Source organism: Dama dama, chromosome 15, assembly GCF_033118175.1.
Source record: "Dama dama isolate Ldn47 chromosome 15, ASM3311817v1, whole genome shotgun sequence".
Taxonomy (NCBI): Eukaryota; Metazoa; Chordata; class Mammalia; order Artiodactyla; family Cervidae; genus Dama; species Dama dama.
The window spans coordinates 59,556,226-59,582,723 of record NC_083695.1 but is presented as its reverse complement, the minus strand read 5'-3'; the positions used below and the strand labels follow the sequence as shown (position 1 = coordinate 59,582,723).

General features: G+C 42.1%; 1 protein-coding gene across 5 annotated transcripts in view; it reads right to left on the bottom strand.

The window, feature by feature from the left end:
• Nucleotides 1-26,498, bottom strand: part of PCGF5 (polycomb group ring finger 5) — a 118,568-nt gene that overhangs the window by 54,780 nt on the left and 37,290 nt on the right. The window contains exon 1 of one of the 5 annotated variants that reach the window (XM_061162167.1): nucleotides 119-254. The exons of 1 other annotated variant lie outside the window; for it this stretch is intronic. The gene's annotated coding sequence lies outside the window, so the exon portion shown is untranslated. Of the gene's footprint in view, nucleotides 1-118; nucleotides 255-26,498 lie in introns of those variants that run through there. 3 more of the 5 variants (XM_061162169.1, XM_061162171.1, XM_061162166.1) reach the window with 3 other exon arrangements.

Below are 26,498 nucleotides of genomic sequence, written 5' to 3'. Positions count from 1 at the left end.
CGGCCGCGGCAGGTGCCTGGGGGTGCCGCTCCAGCTCTCTGCGGAAACTTGGGCGTGCAGCGCGGGGGCGGCCGGAGTTCCGGCCCTTCAACCGCTCTCCAGCCCGCCGGGTACCTACCCCGCGGCCGCCGCCGCTCCTTGCCTCCAGCGCGCCGGCCTCAGAGAGAAGGAAAGTGAAAGAGAAACAGCGCCCGCCGCGGCCTGGCCGGTCCCCGCGCCCCGTCCGCCCTCCCCCTGCAGGCGGGAGCGCGCCGGCTCCGCGGGGCCACTCGGCTCGGGCCCGATAGGGCGCGGCGGGCCTCCGGGCCCAGGGCCGGTGCTGCCTCCAAGGGCAACTCCACCCCCTTCTAACCGCCGGCGCCGCCGGCCGGCCCCGCCCCCGCCCCGCCCCCGCAGGCCACGCCCGCAGGCCCCGCTCCTTGCAGGTGCCGCGGCCGCCCCGCCCGCCCAGGTTCCCGGTAGCTTTGAGCAAATTCTATCTGTTCTCCTCACCAACAGCCCCTCCCAGTTGTTTTCATCATAACAGTGTCTGGCATATTTTCCCTGGCGGGTTTACAAGCAATGGTCAGTGCTGAGAATGAGTCACCCTGCGAGAAACTGTCTACTCAGTCTTTCCCAAATCAGCCCCATGCAGGCCACGGTGGGGACCAAGACCTATTGATTTGCACCTTATTTAAGAACCACTAAGGAACTTGGTGGACTTCTCAGGTGGCGTTAGTGGTGACGAACCCGCCTGCCAATGCAGGAGACAGGAGAGATGTGGATTCGATCCCTGGGTCAGGGAAGAGCCCCTGGAGGAGGGCAGGGCAACCCATTTCAGTATTTAGAGGAGCCTGGTGGGCTACAGTCCATGGGGTCGCAAAGAGTGGGACACAGCTGAAACGACTTAGCACGCAACGAACTTGGTACTTGGGGCGGGGTGGGTGTAGATCAGGATCACTTAACAACTGTAAGCAAGCCGGAGAACCCTAGGGGTGGGGATCTAACTGGAAAGGTAAAGAGTTTTGTTTGCAAGGTTCCAAACAAAAACACCCAGTTCTCTTTCTAGTGGACTTGAGAACTACAAGAGGCCATTCATTGCAAAAAAAAAAAAAAAAAAAATTGATTCAAAAGCATACTCTAAGGGATTTCTCAAAGTCATTCAATCCTAATATTTTGCATTCCACAAACTTATAAATTTCTACTAAAACCACTATTTTGCTAAACATAAATTAGACTTGGTTCTTCCTTGCCTAGAAGACTGCAATCCAGTAATCCTAAAATAGCAGGCAAATCAGTGTTGTCTCCACCAGTAAAACAAAAGTTCAAAAGAACATCCCAAAGGTATCTGTCAAAGGCAACTTCCAATCTTGCATGTTAGAAAGAGGAAAAGGTACTTCCATAACATACATCATCTTTGCTTCTGGAGAAGTGAAAGCAGTGATGGCTAAGGAGTTGACAGTCGTGGGGGCGGGGAAATAATGCAGAGTATTTCCTTTACCTCCAATCAAGTCACCTTACTTACTATCTACCAGAGTGGAGATGGCTCTAGTGACAAACCAATAAACCCAATGACCACTCGTCTAGCAGCATACAAATGTTCAAAGATACATTTCAAGTCAAAAATACACCAAGTGACAAGACAGCTTTTACAAAATATCCAATTTATAACTAAACTAAGGTAGCAAGAAGGTAACCTTTAAAAATTACCATTTTAATATTGCAAGAGCAACAGATTTTCTGAAACAGTTTTCAGTGACCACATTTTCATAGTCCTCAGAAGAACCACTTTGGAAAAGTATACATGCCAATTTCCAAGCTGGGATCAACTTCAGTAAGTCCTGGCAATCACAATGAGCAACAAAAATACGTCCTGTAAAATGACTTTACAGCTGCAGGACTACTCTGCAGATAGCTCATCCTGAAAACTAATTAAACATATGGATATGTGAAAAGTCATCCTGTTTTTATTGTATTTTTAAAGTAGAAATAGAAGATACTATTGTATATATTGAATACTACAACATATACACTATGACTTGCTATCTTCCTAATTTGCATCTGAAGCTATTGTAAATGTATTTTTAAGGAATAACACTTAATGAAGTCCTGGGAGTGTAAGTGTGATTGGTGATCAACAGTGTGGTGTTGTTGAGTCACTAAGTCGTGTCCAACTCTTTGCAACCCCATGGGCAGCACACCAGGTTCCCATGTCCTCCGCTATCTCCCAGAATTTGTCAAATTCATATCCATTGAGTCGGTGACGCTATCCACACTAAGTGGGGTTAACTGGCATTCCCTGAGGAAATGCATGTGTGGCTGGATATTAGGGTTTACACCAGCAGTGGAGACCGGGGTCACAAATATGCTACAGAGCAGGACCTGGAGACAGACGTGGAGGCAGGGCTTTCATAATAAAGCTGCAATGGTGGTCTTGGAAGCAGGAAGAGAATGACAGCTTTGCAAGGAAAGCCGTGCTTTGTGTCTTGAGGCAGTGTGGTTTGCAGTGAAATGTTCAGTAGTTTCTCCTTTCCCCTCTTCAGCTACCACCCCACCTTGCCCATTCAAAGGAGAAAAAAAAAAAAAGCACACACACACACAAAAAGCAAAAACAAAAACTCAAACATTTGTTGGGTCAAAAAAAACCACAAAAGAAATGGCGAGAGGGAATGTTAAGAAGGGGCAAGTGTCCTGACTCATGTATAAGTTCTAAGGGTTTAAACACAGACTTCTAGCTGCTGTGTTGCTTCTCCCCTCGGACTGCTTTCCAGTAACTCATCTCTGAGTCCTTTGGTTCTGACTGTGGGGACTGCAACAAACCGTAGAAGCCCCAGTAAGGCTCTGATAACAAATATCAAAAACCAGAGGGACGTTCAAGTAGACAAAGGCCTGGGAACAAATAAATATACAGGACCAAGAAAGAGAAAAGGCAGATAAGAGAATCATAGCTGAGGTCCCCTTATCACTGATCTATTTGAGCTTTCTCACTTTACAGATGTAGAAGCCAAGACCCTGAGAAGTGGCAAATTCATCATCACAGAGCTGATTTTGGTCAAGATCAAAACGAAGGCACATGTTATTTACACGTCCTAAGAGAACTTCTTAAACCCAAGAATTTAAGAGGGGTTAGGTTAAAAAAAAAGGTTAACTTTTTAAAAAAGAAATAAAGAAACTTTATAAATGAAAGGAAGAAGGGAAATAATGAATACAGTGTACTTAGGAGTGAACTGGTCACTGGTGATTTCCCATCAAAGCAGCAAAATCACACAGCGATAACTTGTTTCACTTGATCACTGATCTAGATTCTTCCAGGAAACCACAAATAACAACTTGGTTCCTGACAACCCTTGGAACTACCTGGGGCTATCTGTATACCTAAGAAACGGTTTCATTACTTTATATTTTTAAGTATAGACTTTTATTTCAGTTAAGGCTGGGCCATGGATGGGCAATTCTGTACTGAAAAGTTCACATTCCTTTCTTGCCTAATGAATATATCATCAGTGAACAGATGTTTAACAGCATATAACATTTTAAAAATAAAGTTACATCTTTATTTCCCTGAAATATTCAGTGAGATGACTTTTCCATTATTGTAAATTATTTTATATACCTAAGTATGCTATTTAAACTTTGAACATAGGATATCTCTGACATAAAACTACCCTCTGTAATCTATAAGTCATCCCACAGAGATTTTAGAAAATATTAAAATTTAAAGTGTCCTGTTGGGCCTAAATGTATTTATTTTATGGCCATGGATATTACAGCTCAAAATCTATGACTGCCTAAAATCAATGACGGAGGAATGGGAGGGAACACAGAACTGAAGGACTTCTCATTACCCTTCACCATCTATCTTTTTCTCTTAATTTACTCCTCCCTTGTAATCAATAACTCTCAAGGACTCTCTCTGCTAAACGTCTCTTGAATCCTTCCACTTAACCTACCCTGGTTCAGATCACCATCATGTCTACCCGTCATTACTTCAATGAACTCTTAAGTGGTCTTCCTACAGCTCTTCTCTGCCAAACCATTCTCTGAAGCACAGCAGAGGACCCTTTCCAATGGAAAATTTGATCATGCTGCTCCCTGATTTAAAAAAAGTCCCTTGTTCCCTAAGATAAAACCCAAACACCTAATAAGCCCATCCCATAACCCTGTTACTTCTACAGCCTCTACACTGAACTTCATGCTGCAGCCACAATGAACCTTTTTACCCTCTAGCTAGGTCTGACAGAATGTGGTCCACTGGAGAAGGGAATGGCAAACGACTTCAGTATTCTTGCCTTGAGAACCCCATGAACAGTCTGAGAAGGCAAAATGATAGGATACTGAAAGAGGAACTCCCCAGGTCAGTAGGTGCCCAATATGCTACTGGAGATCAGTGGAGAAATAACTCCAGGAAGAATGAAGGGATGGAGCCAAAGCAAAAACAATACCCAGTTGTGGATGGGACTGGTGATAGAAGCAAGGTCCGATGCTGTAAAGAGCAATATTGCATAGGAACCCGGAATGTTAGGTCCATGAATCAAGGCAAATTGGAGTGGTCAAACAGGAGGTGGCAAGAGTGAATGTCAACATTCTAGGACTCAGCGAACTAAAATGGACTGGGGTGGGTGAATTTAACTCAGATGACCATTATATCTACTACCGTGGGCAGGAATCCCTTAGAAGAAATGGAGTAGCCATCATAGTCAACAAAAGAGTTCGAAATCCAGTACTTGGATGCAACCTCAAAAACGACAGAATAATCTCTGTTCATTTCCAAGGCAAACCATTCAATATCACAGTAATCCAAGCCTATGCCCCAACTTGTAACACTGAAGAAGCTGAAGTTGAACGGTTCTATGAAGACCTACAAGATCTTTTAGAACTAACACCCCCCCCCCCAAAAAAAAAATGTCCTTTTCATTATGGGGGACTGGAATGCAAAAGTAGGAAGTCAAGAAACACCTGGAGTAACAGGCACATTTGGCCTTAGAGTACAGAATGAAGCAGGACAAAGGCTAATAGAGTTTTGCCAAGAGAACGCACTGGTCATAGCAAACACCCTCTTCCAACAACACAAGAGAAGACTCTACACATAGACATCACCAGATGGTCAACACCAAAATCAGATTGATTATATTCTTTGCAGCCAAAGATGGAGAAGCTCTATACAGTCAGCAAAAACACGACCAGGAGCTGACTGTGGCTCAGATCATGAACTCCTTATTGCCAAATTCAGACTTAAACTGAAGAAAGTAGGGATAACCACTAGACCATTCAGGTATGACCTAAATCAAATCCCTTATGATTATACAGTGGAAGTGACAAGTAGATTCAAGGGACTAGATTTGATAGACAGCCAGCCTGATCAACTATGGACGGAGGTTCATGACATTGTACAGGAGACAGGGATCAAGACCATCCCCATGGAAAAGAAATGCGAAAAGGCAAAATGGTTGTCTGAGGAGGCCTTACAAATAGCTGTGAAAAGAAGGGAAGCAAAAAGCAAAGGAGAAAAGGAAAGCTATTCCCATTTGAAAGAAGAGTTCCAAAGAATAGCCAGGAGAGATAAGAAAGCCTTCCTCAGCGATCAATGCAAAGAAATAGAGGAAAACAACAGAATGGGAAAGACTAGAGAGCTCTTCAAGAAAATTAGAGATACCAAGGGAATATTTCATGAAAAATGGGCTCAATTTTGTCATAAATGTATGACCAAAAAACCACTACAATACTGTAAAGTAATTAGCTTCCAACTAATAAAAATAAATGGGAAAAAAAAAAAAAGGACATAAATGGTATGGACCTAACAGAAGCAGAAGATATTAAGAAGAGGTGGCAAGAACACACAGAAGAACTGTACAAAAAAGATCTTCACAACCCAGATAATCACAATGGTGTGATCACTCACCTAGAGCCAGACATCCTGGAATGTGAAGTCAAGTGGGCCTTAAAAAGCATCACTACAAACAAAGCTAGTGGAGGTGATGGAATTCCAGTTGAGCTATTTCAAATCCTGAAAGATGATGCTGTGAAAGTGCTACACTCAATATGCCAGCAAATTTGGAAAACTCAGCAGAGGCCACAGGACTGGAAAAGGTCAGTTTTCATTCCAATCCCTAAGAAAGGCAATGCCAAAGAATGCTCAAACTACCACACAATTGCACTCATCTCACACACTAGTAAAGTAACGCTCAAAATTCTCCAAGGCAGGCTTCAGCAATACGTGAACCGAGAACTTCCAGATGTTCAAGCTGGTTTTAGAAAAGGCAGAGGAACCAGAGATCAAATTGCCAATATCCGCTGGATCATCGAAAAAGCAAGAGAGTTCCAGAAAAACATCTATTTCTGCTTTACTGACTAGGCCAAAGCCTTCGACTGTGTGGATCACAATAAACTGTGGAAAATTCTGAAGGAGATGGGAATACCAGACCACCTGACCTGCCTCTTGAGAAACCTATATGCAGGTCAGGAAGCAACAGTTAGAACTGGGCATGGAACAACAGACTGGTTCCAAATAGGAAAAGGAGTATGTCAAGGCTGTATATTGTAACCCTGCTTATTTAACTTATGTGCAGAGTACATCATGAGAAACGCTGGTCTGGAGGAAGCACAAGCTGGAATCAAGATTGCCGGGAGAAATACCAATAACCTCAGATATGCAAATGATACCACCCTTATGGCAGCAAGTGAAGAGGAACTAAAAAGCCTCTTGATGAAAGTGAAAGAGGACAGTGAAAAAGTTGGCTTAAAGCTCAACATTCAGAAAACTAAGATCATGGCATCTGGTCCCATCACCTCATGGGAAATAGATGGGGAGACAGTGGAAACAGTGTTAGACATTTTTTTGGGGGGGCTCCAAAATCACTGCAGATGGTGACTGCAGCCATGAAATTAAAAGATGCTTACTCCTTGGAAGGAAAGTTATGACAAACCTAGATAGCATATTAAAAAGCAGAGACCTTACTTTGCCAACAGAGTTCCGTCTGGTCAAGGCTGTGGTTTTTCCAGTGGCCGTGTAAGTGGATGTGAAAGTTGGACTGTGAAGAAAGCTGAGCACCAAAAAATTGATGCTTTTGAACTGTGGTCTTGGAGAAGACTCTTGAGAGTCCCTTGCATTGCAAGGAGATCCAACCAGTCCATCCTGAATGAGATCAGTCCTGGGTGTTCATTGGAAGGACTCATGCTGAAGCTGAAACTCCAACACTTTGGCCACCTCATGAGAAGAGCTGACTCGTTGGAAAAGACCCTGATGCTGGGAGGGATTGGGGGCAGGTGGGGAAGGGGACGACAGAGGATGAGATGGCTGGATGGCATCACCGACTCGATGGGCATGAGTTTGAGTAAACTCCGGGAGTTGGTGATGGACAGCGAGGCCTGGCGTGCTGCGACTCATGGGGTCGCAGAGAGTCGGACACGACTGAGCGACTGAACTGAACTGACTGAGGGATGAGCTTTATTCTTTCAAATAAGAATCCTGTCCCAATCCCATCTCAGTCCCCTCCCCACCCTTGCTAAATCTGCCCAACTCGTGTGTGTGTGTGTTTGTGTATGTGCAGGTCTCCCACACTGCAGGTGGATTCTTTACCAGTTGAGCCACAGAGAGAGAGAAAACACAACTCATTCTTATTCTCTCAAGCCCCACACTACACTGAATTGTATTACCGGGTTAACTTGTCTGAATCTCCTGCTAGTGTAAGCCCAGTGGATCTGTCACTTGACTGTGCATCCCTAGCACAGTGGATGACAAACAGTAATCATTCAAATAAATATTGACTGAAAAACTGTGTATTTGTAGGGAGGGGGATTTCTTCTTGAAGGGATCCTTACAAAGGATATGTTAATCACCGCCCTCCAGAACTACTAATTAACGTCAAACCAAGGAGTAGAGAGAGATACTTATGCACAAGAAACAATTATAGAGTAATACACCTGATTTATTAATAAAGTGTTAAATGAAAGAGAATCAAATGATAAAATCTCCAGTTGAAAGAGAAAATACTATGGGTGGTCAAAAACTAGCCCTACATGCTTAAGATTCCGCCAGTTACAAAGACAGTGATAGTAAGGCAAAATACCAAAAACTACGGATATTAAAAATAAATGAGAAAGCCAGAGACAAAAACAGAATTAAGTCAAAATACTAAAAGTAAGTACAGATAAATAGCATTAGGAATAGAGATAAGATCAGTCTGCTAAAGACTGTGCAGTTAGCTAAATAAATATTTTAAAGTGCTTTATGCTAAGGAGACAAACCAACCAAATTTGCTTTTTTCCCCTTGAGAGGCAGATAAAACTGGCTGTATTTTCTTTACTGTGATGTCAACAGTTGGCTGTGGCAAGTTCTACTTCAACTGGAAGAACAGAGGATGGAACTAGAATAGGTACAGACTGTATGTGAAAACTGGATTTACTCCAATCATCAGGGCTACCATATTTTAAAACATCAGTATAGAATCACAACTGTTACTCTGAAAGCTCAGATTAAATCTCCAAAGATCATAAATGGACAAAGGACCTAAATATAGAAACTTAGAATATGTCATCAAATCTGAATGTAGGTAATTCTAAAGTTAGGAATTATGATGGAAAAATTAGGGGAAAAATATTCCATCAAGAAAAAAAAAAGGATATGAAATTCAACTGGGGCAAATGTAATATATAAACTTAGTGACAGAACATTCACACCAGAGAAAAGTAAGCACATGAATTGAAAAAGTCCTAACTTTATAGGTAGCTGTGGTTTAAAAGAAAGGATACTGCACCCAGAGGGCCTGGTTTTTTAGTAAGGGCAAATCTCTTAACTTCCCTTGGCTTTACTTGCTTCCTATGAAAATTGGGACTAATATTATCTTAACCACTGGCGTATAGGGAAGATTTTCTTTATACCTGTGCATTGTTATAGTGAGCATATATAAGATTAAATAAGTGAGAAAATTTTTTATAAATTGTAAACTGTAAAGGACTACAAAAATGTAAAGTTTAAGTAGGAACTCTGTGGACCACCAGCAGATGAACAGTACCTAGTATTTCTGTCCCACCCAACAGAGGTCCTGATAGCAAGTGTACCCAAGAATGTTTGTAGAATGAATGAGACACTCCTGGTGGGGCAACAGAACCAGCACACAGACTAAACTAAGGCATGCAATGGTCAGAAAGCTCTCCCTCCTCTGAATTCAATACTCAACACACTCAATTTTTCAAAACAAGATTGGGAAACTTAAATATTTCACTGAGCAATTCAAAGTAGTACAAAGAAAACTAGTTCCACAAAAATGCTTAGCAATTTGGGTTAGTTCAACATTGTAGAACAGGTATGTTAAATCTTTATTCACTCCTCTGGAATGAAGGCGTAGCAAAAAAATGTTTTCCATTAAAGGGCAAATATTCCAGGCCAGGGTCATAATTAAGCCCTTGTGAACCATTTCCAGCTATTCGTTCTCAGTTAATGAGGATTAGTACTCTCAGTCTGCAGGCAGGGAGAACACACAGGAAGGGCATGAATCTCTGGTTAAGAGCTAACACTTTAGCAGGGTAACTGTGGTGTTGAAGAATCTTGAGAGTCCCTTGGACTGCAAGGAGATCATACCATTCAATCCGAAAGGAAATCAATCCTGAATATTCATTGGAATGACTGATGCTGAAGCTGAAGCTCGATTCCTTTGGCCACCTGATGTGAAGAACTGATTCACTGAAAAAGACCCTGATGCTGGGAAAGATTGAAGGTAGAAGGATGAGATGGTTGGATGACATCACTAACTCAATGGACATGAGTTTGAGCAAGTTCTGTGAGATGGTGATGGACAGGGAAGCCTGGCGTGCTGTAGTCCATGGGGTCGCAAACAGTCGGACACGACTGAGCAACTAAACTGAACTGAACTATAAAACTGTAACACCCTGCTGGCTGGGAGGCCGGGGAAGCAGCAGAAGTAGGAAAGCAGATCTGAAAGAAAAGTGAAAGTGAAAGTGAAGTCGTGTCTGACTCTTTGTGACCCCATGGACTGTAGCCCACCAGGCTCCTCCATCCATGGAATTTTCTAGGCAAGAGTACTAGTGGGATATTTCAAAAGAACAGCATGTATACTATCTATGGTGAGACAGATCACCAGCCCAGGTGGGATGCATGAGACAAGTGCTTGGGCCTGGTGCACTGGGAAGCCCCAGAGGAATCGGGTGGAGAGGGAGGTGGGAGCGGGGATCGGGATTGGGAATACATGTAAATCCATGGCTGATTCATATCAATGTATGACAAAACCCACTGGAAAAAAAAAAAAAGAGTACTAGAGTGTTTTGCCATTTCCTTCTCCAGGGGATCTTCCTGACCCAGGGATCAAACCTGGGTCTCCCGCATTGCGGGCAGACGCTTTACCGTCTGAGCCACCAAGGAATCCCTCTGAAAGAGGAAGATGTCAAAAAACCAAAGACAATCTTCTTGCTTGAACTTCACAATTCCATCTTGGACCAAATACAAAAAAACCCCTTTGAAAACAAAAGGAAAATTAGTCTTCATACTGTATTCGACTACTCAAAGACTTAATGGCTAAGATACTGATTAATTTTTGGACAGGTTTGTGGAAATGCTAAAAGAAAACTGGCTTAAATTAAAGTGGGGTGAGCGGGGAGTGGATTAGCTATAATATTAGATAGGCATTCTTAACTCATGACCTTCAGGGTGATAAACCTATAACAGTCTCAGAGGCTGTGATAAGTTGTTCTTGATAGTTCAACAAGAGAGAGACACTATTTGTCTTCAATGGGTCCTTAGTTTGTCTGTTGAAAGGAATTCTCCCAGATGACCGGAAAAACTCCTGCCAGTTATCAAACCTTCCTTTGATACCTTCTAAATGAGAAGCTGAAAAAGGCACCAGTATCAAAGCATCTTTGATCAGATGATGAATGAGAAGACAAGATGGCTACATAGAAAACAGTTAACAGAGCATAACCCCATGAGGGCCAGGACTTTATCATTACTGCCGTATCCCTTGAATCAAGTCTAAAACATAATATGGGACTTCTCTGGCAGTTCAGTGCTTAGACCAGGTTGGTTAAGATTCTTTGCTTCCACTGCCAGGGGCATGGTTCAATCCCTGGGCAGAGTTAAGATCCCACATGCCATGCTGTGCGGCCAAAAAAAAAGTCTAAAACATAACAGACTCTCATTAAATATTTGTTGAACATGTTGAATGGAGGGAAAGCATGAAGGAATATACAAACAGATAAATAAATTCTGACTTCGCAACCAACTGCCTATGCTGACATTCTGGCACAATCTCATACTAGCTCTATGTTTTAGGGCAAAGAACTGTTTTTGGACTCAGTTTCCTCACCACTCAAATGAATATAATTGAAGTATGTATCTCTGAGGAGTTTTTATGAGGATTAATGAGATGATATAAGTAATGCACATAGTAAGCTAACAAACACTGAACTAACTTTAAGAATTTCCTATCTGGATGAAACAATGAACCATGGAACATAATTTAAGGCCTGATGACAAATACTTCAAACAAATGCCTTCACATGATTTATTTGCTTTTAGGATGCACATGGAGGTAACATTTAGTCACCTAACTTGCCTGCCCAGTGCCCTTCCTCCTCCTGCAAGAATTTCAAAGATTACTCTCTAAGTGGTAAATGTGTAAAATATGGAAATCATGGCTTAACTTATTCATCAAGATGAAATCGAGAAACAGGATGTACACAGCAGTCTAGAGTTTCATGTAAAACTTCAACAGAGTGACCTGGGTATACTCTCGGATATTAAGTTGATCAGGTTACCTTGGTCTAAGACAAGCGCTAGTGAATCAGTCAGGAAAAAGGCTAGGATTTTCCAGTTTCTGTAAAGCATAGTTCTTCCAGTTAAAAAGTTATGGATAAGCTAGTCACAAAGGACTTCACAGTGATAAACCCTTTAACAGCCTCAGAGACTGTGATAAGTTGTTCTTGAGTTCAAGAAGATAAGTAGTCAAATGTAAAGAGACAGAAAGTAGAACAGGGGTTGCCTAAGGCTTGGGGCTGGGGGGATGGGCAGCAATGGAACAAAAGGTTATTTAATGGGTACAGAATTTCAGTTTGGGATCCCAAGATGGAAAAAGCTTCAGAGATGGACGGTGGTAATGGCAGTACAATAATATGAATGTTCTTAATGCCATGGAACTGTATACTTAAAAAAGACTGAATGGTAAAATTTGCATTATGCTTATTTTATCACAATGTTTTAAAAGTTCTGGGAAGAAAAATCTTCCTTTTTTAAAAAAGGAAAAAGAAGTCACCGGCAAACAGTAAGACCCTTGGCAACTCACTTCATGAGCCATAATCAATGGCTCACTTCATGACCCATCTATAAAACCACTTTAGACTTGGGATATATCATCTCTAATGGGCCTTGAAGATCTTCAGTAATGGTTGTACAATTTGGGAGCATTACCTAGAGCGAACTGCATCTGTAATGGGTCAGGAGGGAACATTTTAGGCCTTGTGGGCCATGTGATTTCTGTCACAACCACATAACTCTGCCCATACAGGGCAAAGGCTGCCAAAGACAGTATGTAAACAAATGGATAAAACTTTATTTAAGAAACAGGCAGTTAGCCAGATGTAGCCCTTGGGCTACAGTTTGCCAGTTCCTGACCCAAAGAATTTCTCTGTGAACATGCATTTTGCTGTTGTTGTTTAGTCACTACGTTGTGTCCAACTCTTTTGCAACGCTATGGGCTGTAGTCCGCAAGCCTCCACACATAGATAATAGTAATTAAAAAGTTCTCTATATCCCAAGGTTGAAAACTTCTACAGTTTCAATAAGCTTTTGATGACAGTCTCAAACCAAAATGGTTTTAGTGCAACATCTTAAATCAAACTTTCAGCCTTCTGTTTTCCAGGAATGAGTAGGACACAGTGGCTAAACTACCAGAAGGGAGTCATCCTTATCACTGTTATCATCATCAAACAGCCAGGAGAGTTAGAAACAATCTTTTATTCTTCTTTGTAAAGATTTGCATAATCTTCTGTTTCTCCTTAGTCATGATGGAGAAAGTTTACCAACAAAGAGAAGAAGAATATTAAACAAAAACATTCTCTCCTATTTGCCAAAGAGTAGGGCTTAATCCCTCACCTCTGACTTCAAAGCACCAAACAGTCATGGTGGCATTTAAAGAGAAAGGATTTCCCCATTCTACCTGGGAGTCTAGGGTGCTGATCTAAGAGAGAACACAGGGCTTCGAGGGGTAAGCTTCCTGCTTGTATACTGGTGGACAGTGCTCCGAGCTGGCCTGACCTGGGGAAGCCATGCTGGAGTGTGCGTACATGTCATCTCCAGCCTCAGTAGCCTGGACCCTGGTCTCAGAAGAAGCCCTGAATGACAGGATGGTGGGTATTCACCTTCCCATCTCCACAGACCTGTGAAGGACAACAACTGCAACGAGAGAGAGCACATTTGAAATCAGGATACTGTCTATGGGAACTAGATCTGGCCTCACAGCCTAAGGAGAGGAGAAATGCTTCCATTTCTACAGATGCTAAACAGAGAAATTTACACAGCCTAAGTACTGATGATACTCACCCCCCTGCAGCTTTTTGGACGAGTGTTGCACGTAAATCAAGAAGGATCTGTGAATGGGGGAAAGAGTTGCAAAGTATTTTTCACGTAAGTCATCATGACTGAGCACCATTCACTACCTACACGGCAGAATTACAAAAGGAGAGGTTTTGACATTAGAGCGTGTGAATGCTCGCATTTTAATTTACCAAATTAAGAACACTGCAAAAAGTCCAAAGAAGAGACATAATTACATGTATTTGCTTACGCTTTTAAAAGCTAAATTTTGTCAAGAATTGTTCTTGATTTGAACAACTTACAATGGTGTTTCACTTCTTAAAATTTCAGAGGATAGTACTCACCACAAATACTGACAAGGAAGTTAATTGGAACGTGATGATTATAAATTAGTAGATCACCATTTCCTTTACAGTGGAGTTCCTGAACAATTTGCTCTTTAACCCTCTTTACCAGTGAAGTCTGAAGTTTTAAGTGAAGTACTCACTTCTACTGGCAAAAGAGAGAATTTCTGTAATTAGAAACTGAATTTATTAGCACAGGCATGAATACTTGTATGAAGTCTTTATATAAGTTAGGTCACTTCAGAAGTATCCAACAATAAACACTAATCATTAACAAAACTGGATAAATAAAATTTAATCTTTAAAAGTTGATATTTATAATATCCATACTCAACAACAATGTGAATATTTCTCACTTTTATACTGTACTCATTTACCTCATTATTTAAATATTTCACATTAAGGGTTAAATATTACATGTTATATATCTGCACAGATTTCTTCCAAATGCCTGCTAAGGGTTGAATTGTATGCCCCCAAAAAATACACATAAAAAATAAAAATATAAAACTCTCAACTTTTATATTTTTCTGTGAATGTGACTTATTTGGAGAAAAGGTCTTTGAAGGTATCACCAAGTACAATGAGGTCATACTAGAGTATCGGGGCTCTTAATTTAATACGACTCAGTTCAGTTCAATTACTCAGTCATATCCAACTCTTTGTGACCCCATGGACGGCAGCATACCAGGCTTCCATGTTCATCACCAACTCCTGGAGCTTACTCAAATTCATGTCCATCAAGTTGGTGATGCCATCCAACCATCTCATCCTTCGTCGTCCCCTTCTCCTCCTGCCTTCAATCTTTTCCAGCATCAGGGTCTCTTCAAGTGAGTCAATTCTTCCCATCAGGTGGCCAAAGTACTGGAGTCTCAGCTTCAGCATCAGTTCTTCCAATGAATATTCAGGACTGATTTCCTTTAGGATGGACTGGCTGCATCTCCTTGCGTTCCAAAGGACTCTCAAGAGTCTCCTCCAACACCACAGTTCAAAAGCATCAATTCTTCGGTGCTCAGCTTTCTTTATAGTTCAACTCTCACATCCATACATGACTACTGGAAAAACCATAGCTTTGACTAGAGGAAACTGTCAGCAAAGTAATGTCTCTGCTTTTTAATATGTTTTCTAGGTTTGTCATAACTTTTCTTCCAAGGAGCAAGTGTCTTTTAATTTCAAGGCTGCAGTCACCATATGCAGTGATTGTGGAGCCTAAGAAAATAAAGTCTGTCACTGTTTTCCGTTGTTTTCCCATCTATTTGCCATGAAGTGATTGGACCGTATGCTATGGTCTTAGTCTTCTGTATGTTGAGTTTTAAGCCAATGTTTTCATTCTCCTCATTCATTTTCATCAAGAGGCTCTTTAGTTCTTTGCTTTCTGCCACAAGGGCGGCATTATCTGCGTATGTAAGGTTGTTGATATTTCTCCCAGGAATCTTGATTCCAGCTTGTGCTTCATCCAACCTGGCATTTTGCATGATGCATTCTGAAAATGTTAAATTAGCAGATTGACAATATACAACCTTGATATACTCCTTTCCCAGTTTGGAACCAGTCTGTTGCTCCATGTCCAGTTCTAACTGTTGCTTCTTGACCTGTGTACAGATTTCTCAGGAGGCAGGTCAGGTGGTCTGGTATTCCCATCTCTTTAAGAATTTTCCACAGTTTGTTGTGATCCACACAGTCAAAGGCTCTGCCATAGTCAATAAAGCAGAAGTAGATATTTTTCTGGAACTCTCTTGCTTTTTCTATGATCCAACGGATGTTGGCAACATGATCTCTGGTTCCACTGCCTTTTCTAATCCAGCTTGAGCATCTGGAAGTTCACAGTTCATGTACTATTGAAGCCTCGCTTGGAGAAATTTGAGCATTACTTTGCTAGTGTGTGAGATGAGTGCAATTGTGTGGTAGTTTGAACATTCTTTGGCATTGCCTTTCTTTGGGATTGGAATGAAAACTGACATTTTCCAGTCAGAAAAGGTCTTTGAAGGTATCACCAAGTACAATGAGGTCATACTAGAATAGTGGGGCTCTTAATTTAATAGGACTAGTGTGTCCTTATAAGAAAAGGAGACAGACAGACAGGGAGAACATCATGTGAAGACACAGATGCACAGAGAAGATAGTCATGTGACGACAGATGCAGAGACTGGAGCAGTGGCACCTAAATGGCATGTTTCAGGGGAGGGGAAATTCTCTCCAGGGATATTTCCACCACAGGGGATTACAACTCAGCTACCACTGGGTTAAAGAAGTTAAGGACACTGATCACATTTAAGATGATGGCTACAGGAAATGAGAGAGAATTTGTTCAGGCACAGACACAAGGATTTTTAAAACAAAGAACCCAGCACTGAGAATCCAGTTGAACTGGATACTGTATTTCTAGTAGTACTGATTTGCAGACAGCCATGATAGACAAACAGATGAGTGGACTCACCAAAAGGCTAACACGTGTGGAGAAACATGTGGTATATGAATGGAGCTGAGAGAAAGCTAAGGGAAGGGTAGTGAATCCCCATTCATATTATTATTAATGCAATTTCCCAAGTGTATAAGCCAAAATGGTTATTTTAAAACTGAGTTATATTGTACTTGTTAACTTGAGATATTCTTTTTGATCAGTTCAAAGGAATCTGACATAGATTAATACTTACAATATCTGGCATAGAACTAATCTGTACTACAAATAACCACACAGTTACAGGGGTTACTTGATACATATATACATTAACATACATGTATACATACACGTGGACTCCCCTGGTGGCTCAGACAGTAAAGAATTCTCCTGCAATGTGGGAGACCTGGGTTGGATCCCTGGATTGGGAAGATCCCTTGGAGGAGGGCATGGCAACCCACTCCAGTATTCCTGCCTGGATAATCCCATGGACAGAGGAGCCTGGCGGGCTATAGTCCATAGGGTTGCAAAGAGTTGGACGTGACTGAGCGACTAAGCACAAATCACATAGATATATGCACTCACGCATATGCATGGTATATTTTAAGGATTGCATGGGCTAAGAACTAAGGAGATGTATTTCTTCAAACATTAGAGTCATGCTCACTTTTAACTGATTATCTCATGTTTTATCACACACAAATATCATCAAGACTGATTTGCAACTGGTGGTGTCAGTTAATGTCTTGCATTATATTTGGAGCACTATACCACAACTACTACATTTGTAAACCCTTTGAATTGCACATAAGAACACTCTTTACCACATATGCTAATATCTATAATAATTAGAATCAAAAAACAGACAAGCAACACTTAGGAGGTAAAATATTGTGCTAAACAAGAATGTGAGTGTTTTGTAGTGTTCTACTCTGAAGATGCTGTTTCTTCATGAAGTGTAATGTTCATGCTGTAGGTTTTTTCATACAGTTTCTACCACGAAGACAGGACTGAAGTGCAACTTTTTTTTTTTTCATATTTTTACAAAGACAAACCACATCAAGCTTAGTAAAAAAAAAAAAAAAAAGCAAACTTCCTACCATATCAATGAATTCAGCTTACTTTCAGCTAAAATTTTTAGTTAAAAGAAAATCTTCAAGAAAATGTATGAAACAGAATTGTTGACATTATATAGGGAGCTGCCTTCCATGATCTCACCCACTCAAAGCATAAAAACAAACAGAAGTAGCATGCATGAGTTGCTGCAGTTAGACACTACAATTCTTGTAAGGATATTCATAGTTACTTTCCATTTTGATTATTCAGTTCTCTATCTCATCCCTGTCAGTACAGCAGCCTCTGGATACACAGTATAAAATATTAACCAAGAAGGGGTGGGGGGAGTAAACTTCCAGTTACTTCTGGTCCAATAATTCATTTCCTCTGACTAGCATAAGAGTGTCCTGTGCTGTTACGGGACACTGCCACTTACTCTGACCCAGTCATTCCTGACTGACTGCCAAGCATGATCTTTCTTAAAAATCTGTGGAATGGAGATGGGGGTGAAAACAGAATGGCCTCACTTAACACGTCATCCTCCATACATTCACATGCCTTCTTGTACGCAAAGGCTAGAATTCGGGTAACACCTTTAAAATCCCATCTCAGACTCCATCTAGGCAAAAGGCAACTCCATGAACCCTCCTCAAGTGTCACTCAACCCGAGTCAGCTTTCTGAAGCCACTACTTATCTCCTTGCTCAACAACGAATGATGTAATGAGGGCTGCCAAGTACTCAGCACGATGCTAAGTGCTTTATGAGTCTCTTCTTTCTTAACAGCAACCCTGTGAGATAAATAAACTCCTGGTCCTCGTTGAACAGGTGAAGCCATGGCACACACAGCTTGCATGACGATCAGGACCACACAGCACAGATGGATGGAAGCAGGTGTGGAACCCACAGGGCAGTTCTAGGACAGCCCCTGTGCTACGGGGCAACCTTCCAGACCACTCGGCTCTGTATAATAAGTGCGTCTGGGGCCCAGAACCAGAGAAGTTTCATCACCCTAGCTCCACTCTCCAACACAGCGCCTCTCCTCCACAGCTGGAGCGGACTTCTCACCATCCCACAAACACAATGTGAAAACCAGCCCCTAACCCTGGCTTATTTATAGCACTGCCCACCATATGGAATGCTCTATTTCCTCCTTCTCCCCCTCCAGGAAGGCCAACTGCAATTCTACATCTTCTCAAACAATTCCTTTTACCAGCCTTTCCACCTCTTTTGAGTGTCTCTGTTCTGAGAACTGCTGGAGGTCTGTGTACCTGAATACATAGGAGTTCAGGGTGAGTGCTGCTGTTTGGGGTTCATCTGGTCTACCAGGTCAGGCAACAAGCACAATGGAGGCAGGGACACACAGGACCCAGCACATGTCTGTGAGCTGAGCAGATGCTCAATACCTGCTGGCGGAATGTATGACAATCTCACAGAATACAGTAGGTAAAATGAACGCAGCACACCGACCGTCATGAACACTGGGGACATCATCTCAAGACTTCTGGGGTAAAAGTAAAGGCGCACATAACATCCAGAGTATTCCTCAACTGGACAACCTATTTCCCCAGCTGATCACACCAACTAAACAGGCATGTCTGTGTTTGGATATCATCAGTCTATGCATATGTGAGTGTAAAGAGCCAGGGACTGACACTTGAGCAGTGTTCAAACACAGCACTGGCATCCCAATTTGTTGGAATCAAAATGATGTTCTGAAAAGGCTGATAAGATGGCAAATGAAAATAAAATGCACTCAGCTGCCATTCTTTTCGGCTCTGGTTCATTTACGTAACAAACACTTCATAGGACCTGCTCTTTATTTTATTTTTTCCATTTATTTTTATTAGTTGGAGGCTAATTACTTTACAATATTGTAGTGGTTTTTGTCATACATTGACATGAATCAGCCATGGATTTACATGTGGACCTGCTCTTTAAACACTCTTTGTAGGCACTCTGAAGGATGCTGCCATGGTCCGGCAGAGGTTTGTGTGAAGTACCTCGTCTGTCTGAGAATTTTTCAATGTCAGGATGAGCTATTTATTCTTTTACATTTGAATGAGGTAAAACCTGCTCTCTGACTACCATTGGAATTCAAATACAGTTTTGAGAAGTCAAAAAGATACACAGAGATCTGGGTCAGAATCTGAAGCATTTCTGACTTTCAGTGATTTTTTTTTTTTTTTTTTTTAAAACAAGAGCAACTCACAGGAGAGAGAAAGGGAGGGACCAGATGCAGAGAGCAGGTGTGGTCTCATCAGTACCAGGGGTCTAGCACGAGGCAGCGCGGCAGCCTTTCTGCTTTCCCCAGGGCCCTGGCACCCAGCCACAGCCATGGCCCTGAGCTCCCTCACTGTGGCCCGCACAGACCGCAGGCTCCGCTGGCCCTGTGCTTCTACGGCAACGAGGCACCTTTGTGGGACAATCATCTCTTACTGGGCTAAGCCAATTACACAGCTTGATAGCAGAAATCTTCAGGTGGCATCCTCTAAAAGAGAACACTCTTTGAAGGGTATCTACTCATTGATGTGGCTCCGCAGTGAAGAATCTGCCTGCCAATTCAGGAGACGCAGACTCGATCCCTCAATCAGGAAGATCTCCTGGAGAAGGTAATGGCAACCCACTCCAGTATTCTTGCCTGGAAAATTCTATGGACAGAGGAGCCTGGTGGGCTACAGTCTACCGGGCAGCAAAAGAGTCAGACACGACTTGGTGACTAAACAACAACAACTTGCTGATGTATCTTGCTAGGAGACTGCCAGATTAGCTTTTAGATATAGTGTAGCTATATTAAACACCCTTTTGTAATACATACCTTACTCAGAGGGGGAGAACAAAAATCCCTATGAACTTCATGCAGTTCAAGGAGTACATGAGCAAGTGCTGTGGCCACGGGATGAATCATAAGAAAAAGGGCACTTTCTGGCACTTACCTGCTGGAGCAGCAGGTAGATACTCTACAATAAGGGGAAGAGGACCAAGCACCTCTCCGCAGGGAGGTAAGGGCCAGCCTTCTGGGATAAGGATGGAAGCTAAGGGAGAGCCCTGGGACACAGGAAGTCTTAAATCATTCATAGGTCAGAAAGTGCCCAAGCTTTTCTGAAGTCTACTACTATCATCATCTGTCTCCTTACTTGTGAGAAACAGCAAAAGGTACAAAGGGTAGAGATTCAACAAACAAAAACGCACACTCATTTTGGAGATCTTCTGAACTCCCTTAAATGAACTGGCATGTGCACACTGATTCCACACTCACTCACTCCCCCAGGGCTGACTGGGACCTGGCTAAACTAAGATGAGTATAACTTGACATCAGCAGGCATCTTAGTTCAGGCTGCTAGAACAAAAGAGTATAAAATGGATCGCTTATAAACGACAGAAACTTATTTCTCACAGCTGTGGAGGTTGGAAGTCCAAGGTCAGGGTGGCACCATGCCTGGGTGCTGGTGAGAACACAGCCATCTCTAGTTGGTGGGTGGCCCAGCACCACTGTAATCTCACTTATGCCAAGAGCCGGACAGAGGACGCAAGCTCACATGATTCTTACAAAGGCATAATCATGAGGGATCCAGGCTTCCCTGGTGGCTCAGATGGTAAGTCTGCCTGCAACATGGGAGACCCAGGTTTGATCCCTGGGCCGGGAAGATCCCCTGGAGAAGGAAATGGCAACCCACTCCAGTACTCTTGCCTGGAAAAATCCCATGGACGGAGGAGCCTGGCAGGCTATAGTCCATGGGGTTGCAAAGAGATGGACACGACTGAGCGACTTCATTTTCACTTTCATAAGGGATCCACCCTCAGCACTTTGTCTAACCTTGTGTGTGTGTGCGTTAGTCGCTCAGTCATGTTTGACTCAATGCGACCCCATGGACTGTAGCCCGCCAGGCTCCTCTGTTCATGGAATTCTCCAGGCAAGAATACTGGAGTGGGTAGCCATTCCCTTCTCCAGGGATCAAACCCAGGTCTCCGACATTACAGGCAGATTCTTTAGTGTAGGAGCCACCGGGAAGCCCCAAAGGGCCACCTTTTAACACCATCACATTGGTGAGTGGAGATATGACTTCACCACAAGAATGCTGGAAGACACAAGCCTTCAGTGGGTAAGACTACATGTCCTCTGATGTGTTACGTTCCTCTAAGACCACCACACAGGGATTCCCATGCTTGTAACGCTCACCTCTTCCATAGGGAAGATCCCATCAATTCTTTTTTTTTTTTTGCAACTCCCCCCCCCACCCCAAAATAGTTCTTAATAGGATGAAGAAGGGGAAATATAAAAGTCAGAGGACAGATGGGTAAATGAAATGACATCAGGAAAAAAACTTGCTGATAAAAATGTAAATAGAGTAAACAGGATGATTAAACAGTACAAAGCACCATAAACATTTGGAATTTTTATGAATGTAGTGGTCACAAACTGCAGATGGCCAAGGTGCTGACAACCATCTGTCAAGAAATAGCTTTTAATGGGAAAAGGAAATTATTTGACTTAGAGCCACTAAAATCTACCAATGACAAGAAGCTCATAACTCCAACAGAGGGAAAAAGAAAAGAAAAGAAAAAAAGAACATTTACTTTTGGACGAGGACAGTTTAAACTACCTATCTAAGTTCCATCTGTTCCATACAGAACACCAGCAGGGACACCCTCCACTAAGGCTGTCACTACTGCCATGGTCCCCAAGAATCAGCTGAAGCCAGCACCCTAAAGTGGCAGGATTTCTAGGGAAATGCACAAATAAGATGAGTGGGTGGAACGGCACTTTCCTCATCATCCTGACTTCTGGGAATCAAGTAACAGGGGTTACTCTCTCCTCTCCTCTCTCCCTGCCTCGCAGACCTCATGTACTCTTCAGAAGATCAGTCTCTTTCATGTTAATGAGGGGAATTTTTCATGGAAATACAGGAAGAGCAAGACAGTTTTAAGTCTTCCAGATCTGCCTACAGATTCCTACGCTTTTGCTCCTTCAGCTTACAGTCCCAGAAGCCGTCAGCATCAGTGCCATGAGGGAGCTTGTGAGGAATGCAGAGTCTGGGGCCTCAGGTGATTGGGACACAATTAAAATTTCAGAAGCACTGTGACTGGATGAAAAATATTTCTTACTCCTGGGATTAGGCATTTCTCCGCACATGCCAGGGATCAGTATAGTTAGGCCAAAGTCTAAGACGAGCTGAGCATCAGAATGAATGATAGTGGGGATTACAACACACTGAATTTAAAGAAAAGAAGCCATGAATCTAAATTTATAACAAACAGATGAATGGGTAAGAGGAAGTTCTTCTTTAAAAAGAAGGCCATTTTACTCTTTTTTATTTTTTAATATGATTTTCTGTATTTTTTTTGGCTGTGCGGGGCCTTTGCTGCAGAGAGCAGGGATCCACCTTTGCAATGTGTGGGCTTCCCACTGCGGTGGCTTCTCCGGGTGCAGAGCACAGGCTCTAGGGCTCCTGGGCTCTAGGGCACAGGCTCAACAGTGAGGCTCACAGGCTTTGTTACTCTGTGGCACACGGAATCTTCCTGGGGATCGAACCTTCCTCTCCTGCATTGGCAGGCAGATTTTTTTTTTTTTTTTTTTTTTTTTTTTACTATTGAGCCAGCAGGAAAGCCCAAAAGAAGGCCATTTTATAACTATCTCAAGAATGAAAGAGTTAGAAAATTACCATTTTGCAACCACCAAAATTATAGTGGATTCAGGCAAGAATCTCCAGGAATCCTAAAGCCATGAAGTAAACGTTTGTCGGGGCACTAAGATATTTACACACTGATGCAGTATCCCTCCACATATTACTTATGAATTACAAGAGGAAAAAGGCACCTTTACAGAGGAGAACTCTATTGGACACTACATTAATCAAGTGACCAAATTTAACATCATCAGGAACAGGACCACCTGACATATGTATCTGCTGAGGTGGTGCACACAGAAGGACATACTAGCACTTATGTGATATTCCTGCCCCCTAAATGTATAACCTGACCCTAATTTATATAAAGAAATAAAAATAAGCCCACATTGAGGGACATTTTACGAATCAAATGGCTGGTACTTTTCAAAAATGTTAGTGTTATGAAAGACAAAGAAGAACTGAGAAAGATGAAAGGGGCTTGATAACTAAATGGAATGTGTGATCCCAGACTTTTTCCTGGATTGAGACTTCCTTTTTGCTCTTTTATGGATATTACTGTTGAAAAGGGCATTACTGAGACAGGTCTGCATATTAGCTAATGATACTGTATCAATGTTACTTTTACTGAATATGGTAACTGTATCTCCTTTTTAGGGAATACAAACTGAAGTACTGAGCAGTGATGGGTCATATCTGCAACTTATTCTTAAATAGTTCTTTAGTCCTATTTAAAAGAGGTCTCCAGTACAGACCTCTTAAACAGTGAGGTCTGCAATAGTATATGTGTGTGTCTGTATGTATAAAACAAACAAACAAAAAAGATGTCCTTTTCTTCATAGGGGACTGGGATGCAAAAGTAGGAAGTCAAGAGATAACTGGAGTAAAAGGGAAGTTTGGCCTTGGAGTACAAAATGAAGCAGGGCAAAGGCTAACAGACTTTTGCCAAGAGAATGTGCTGGTCATAGCAAACATTCTCTTCCAACAACACTCTACACATGGACATCACCAGATGGTCAATACTGAAATCAGATTGATTATATTCTTTGCAGCCAAAGATGGAGAAGCTCTATACAGTCAGCAAAAACACGACCAGGAGCTGACTGTGGCTCAGATAATGAACTACTTATTACAAAATTCAGACTTAAACTGAAGAAAGTAGGGGAAATCATTAGACCACTCAGGTATGACCTAAATCAAATCCCTTATGATTATACAGTGGAAGTGACAAGTAGATTCAAAGGATTAGATCTGACAGAGTGCCTGAAGAACTATGGACAGAGGTTCGTAACACTGTACAGGAGGCAGTGATCAAAACCACCCCCAAGAGAAAGAAATGCAAAAAGGCAAAATGGATGTCTGAGGAGGCCTTACAAATAGAAGAGAAAAGAAGAGAAGCTAAACGCAAAGGAGAAAAGGAAAGATATACCCATTTGAATGCAGAGTTCCAAACAACAGCAAAGAGACATACGAAAGCCTTCCTAAGTGATCAATGGAAAGAGATAGAGAAAAACAAGAAAGGGAAAGACTAGAGATCTCTTCAAGAAAATCAGAGATACTGAGGGAATATTTCATGCAAAGATGGGTTCAATAAAGGAAAGGTATGGACCTAAGAAAAGCAGAAGATATTAAGAAGAGGTGGCAAGAATATACAGAAGAACTATACAAAAAGATCTTAATGACCCAGATAATCACAATGATGTGATCACTCACCTAGAGCCAGACATCCTGGAATGTGAAGTCAAGTGGGCCTTAAAAAGCATCACTACAAACAAAGCTAGTGGAGGTGATGGAATTCCAGTTGAGCTATTTCAAATCCTGAAAGATGATGCTGTGAAAGTGCTACACTCAATATGCCAGCAAATTTGGAAAACTCAGCAGTGGCCACAGGACTGGAAAAGGTCAATTATCATTCCATCCCAAAGAAAGGCAATGCCAAAGAATGCTCAAACTACGGTACAATTGCACTCATCTCACACGCCAGCAGGTACTTTCCTGGTGGCTCAGATGGTAAAGCGTCTGTCTGCGATGCAGGAGATCTGGGTTCAATCCCTGGGTTGAGAAGATCCCCTGGAGAAGGAAATGACAACCCACTCCAGTACTTTTACCTGGAAAATCCCATGGACGGAGGAGCCTGGTAGGCTACAGTCCGTGGGGTCGCAAAGAGTCGGATACGAATAAGCAACTTCACTTTCACTTTTTCACATGCTAGCAAAGTAATGCTCAAAATTCTCCAAGCTAGGCAAAAGCAAGAGAAGTCCAGAAAAACATCTACTTCCACTTCACTGATTATGCTAAAGCCTTTGACTGTGTGGATCATAATAAACTGTGAAAAATTTTTAGAGATGGGAATACCAGATCACCTTACCTGCCTCCTGAGAAATGTGTATGCAGGTCAAGAAGCAACAGTTAAAATCAGACATGGAAGAATGGACTGGTTCAAAATTGAGAAAGGAGTATGTCAAGGCTGTATACTGTCACCCTGCTTATTTAAATTATATGCAGAGTACATCATGTGAAATGCCTGGCTGGATAAATCACAGGTTGGAATCAAGACTGCCAGAAGTACCAATAACCTCAGATATGCAGATGACACCACCCTTACGGCAGAAAGTGAAGAGGAACTAAAGAGCCTCTTGATGAAAGTGAAAGAGGAGAGTGAAAAAGCTTAAAATTCAAAAAATGAAGACCATGGCATCCGGTCCATAACTTTATGGCAAACAGACGGGGAAACAGTGGAAACAGTGACAGACGACTTTCTTGGGCTCCCAAATCACTGCAGACGATGACTGCAGCCATGAAATTAAAAGACGCTTGCTCCTTGAAAGAAAAGTTATGACAAACCTAAACAGCATATTAAAAAGCAGAGACATTACTTAATTTTTTTCATTTATTTTTATTAGTTGGAGGCTAATTACTTTAAGAGACATTACTTTAACTTCAAAGGTCCGTATAATCAAAAGTAAGGTCTTTCCAGTAGTCATGTATGGATGTGAGAGTTGGACCATTAAAAAAAAGCTGAGTGCTTAAGAATTGATGCTTTTGAACTGTGGTGTTGGAAAAGACTTGAGAGTCCCTTGGACTGCAAGGTGATCAAACCAGTTAATCCTAAAGGAAATCAGTCTTGAATGTTTGTTGGAAGGACTGATGCTGAAACTGAAGCTCCAATACTTTGGCCACCTGATGCAAAGAACTGACTCATTAAAAAAGATCCTGATGCTGGGGAAGATTGAAGGCAGGAGAAGGGGACAACAGAGGATGAAATGGTTGGATGGCATCACCAACTCAATGGACAGGAGTTTGAGCAAGCTTCAGGAGTTGGTGATGGACAGGGAGGCCTGGTGTGCTGCAGTCCACGGGGTGGCAAAGAGTTGGACACAACTGAGTGACTGAATTGACTGAGGCAGTGAACTGAAAACTTCACGTGTTCAAGCTGGATTTAGAAAAGGCAGAGGAACCAGAGATCAAATTGCCAACATCCATCAGATCATAGAAAAAGCAAGAGAATTCCAGAAAAACATCTACTTCTGCTTTATTGACTATGCTAAGGAGAAGT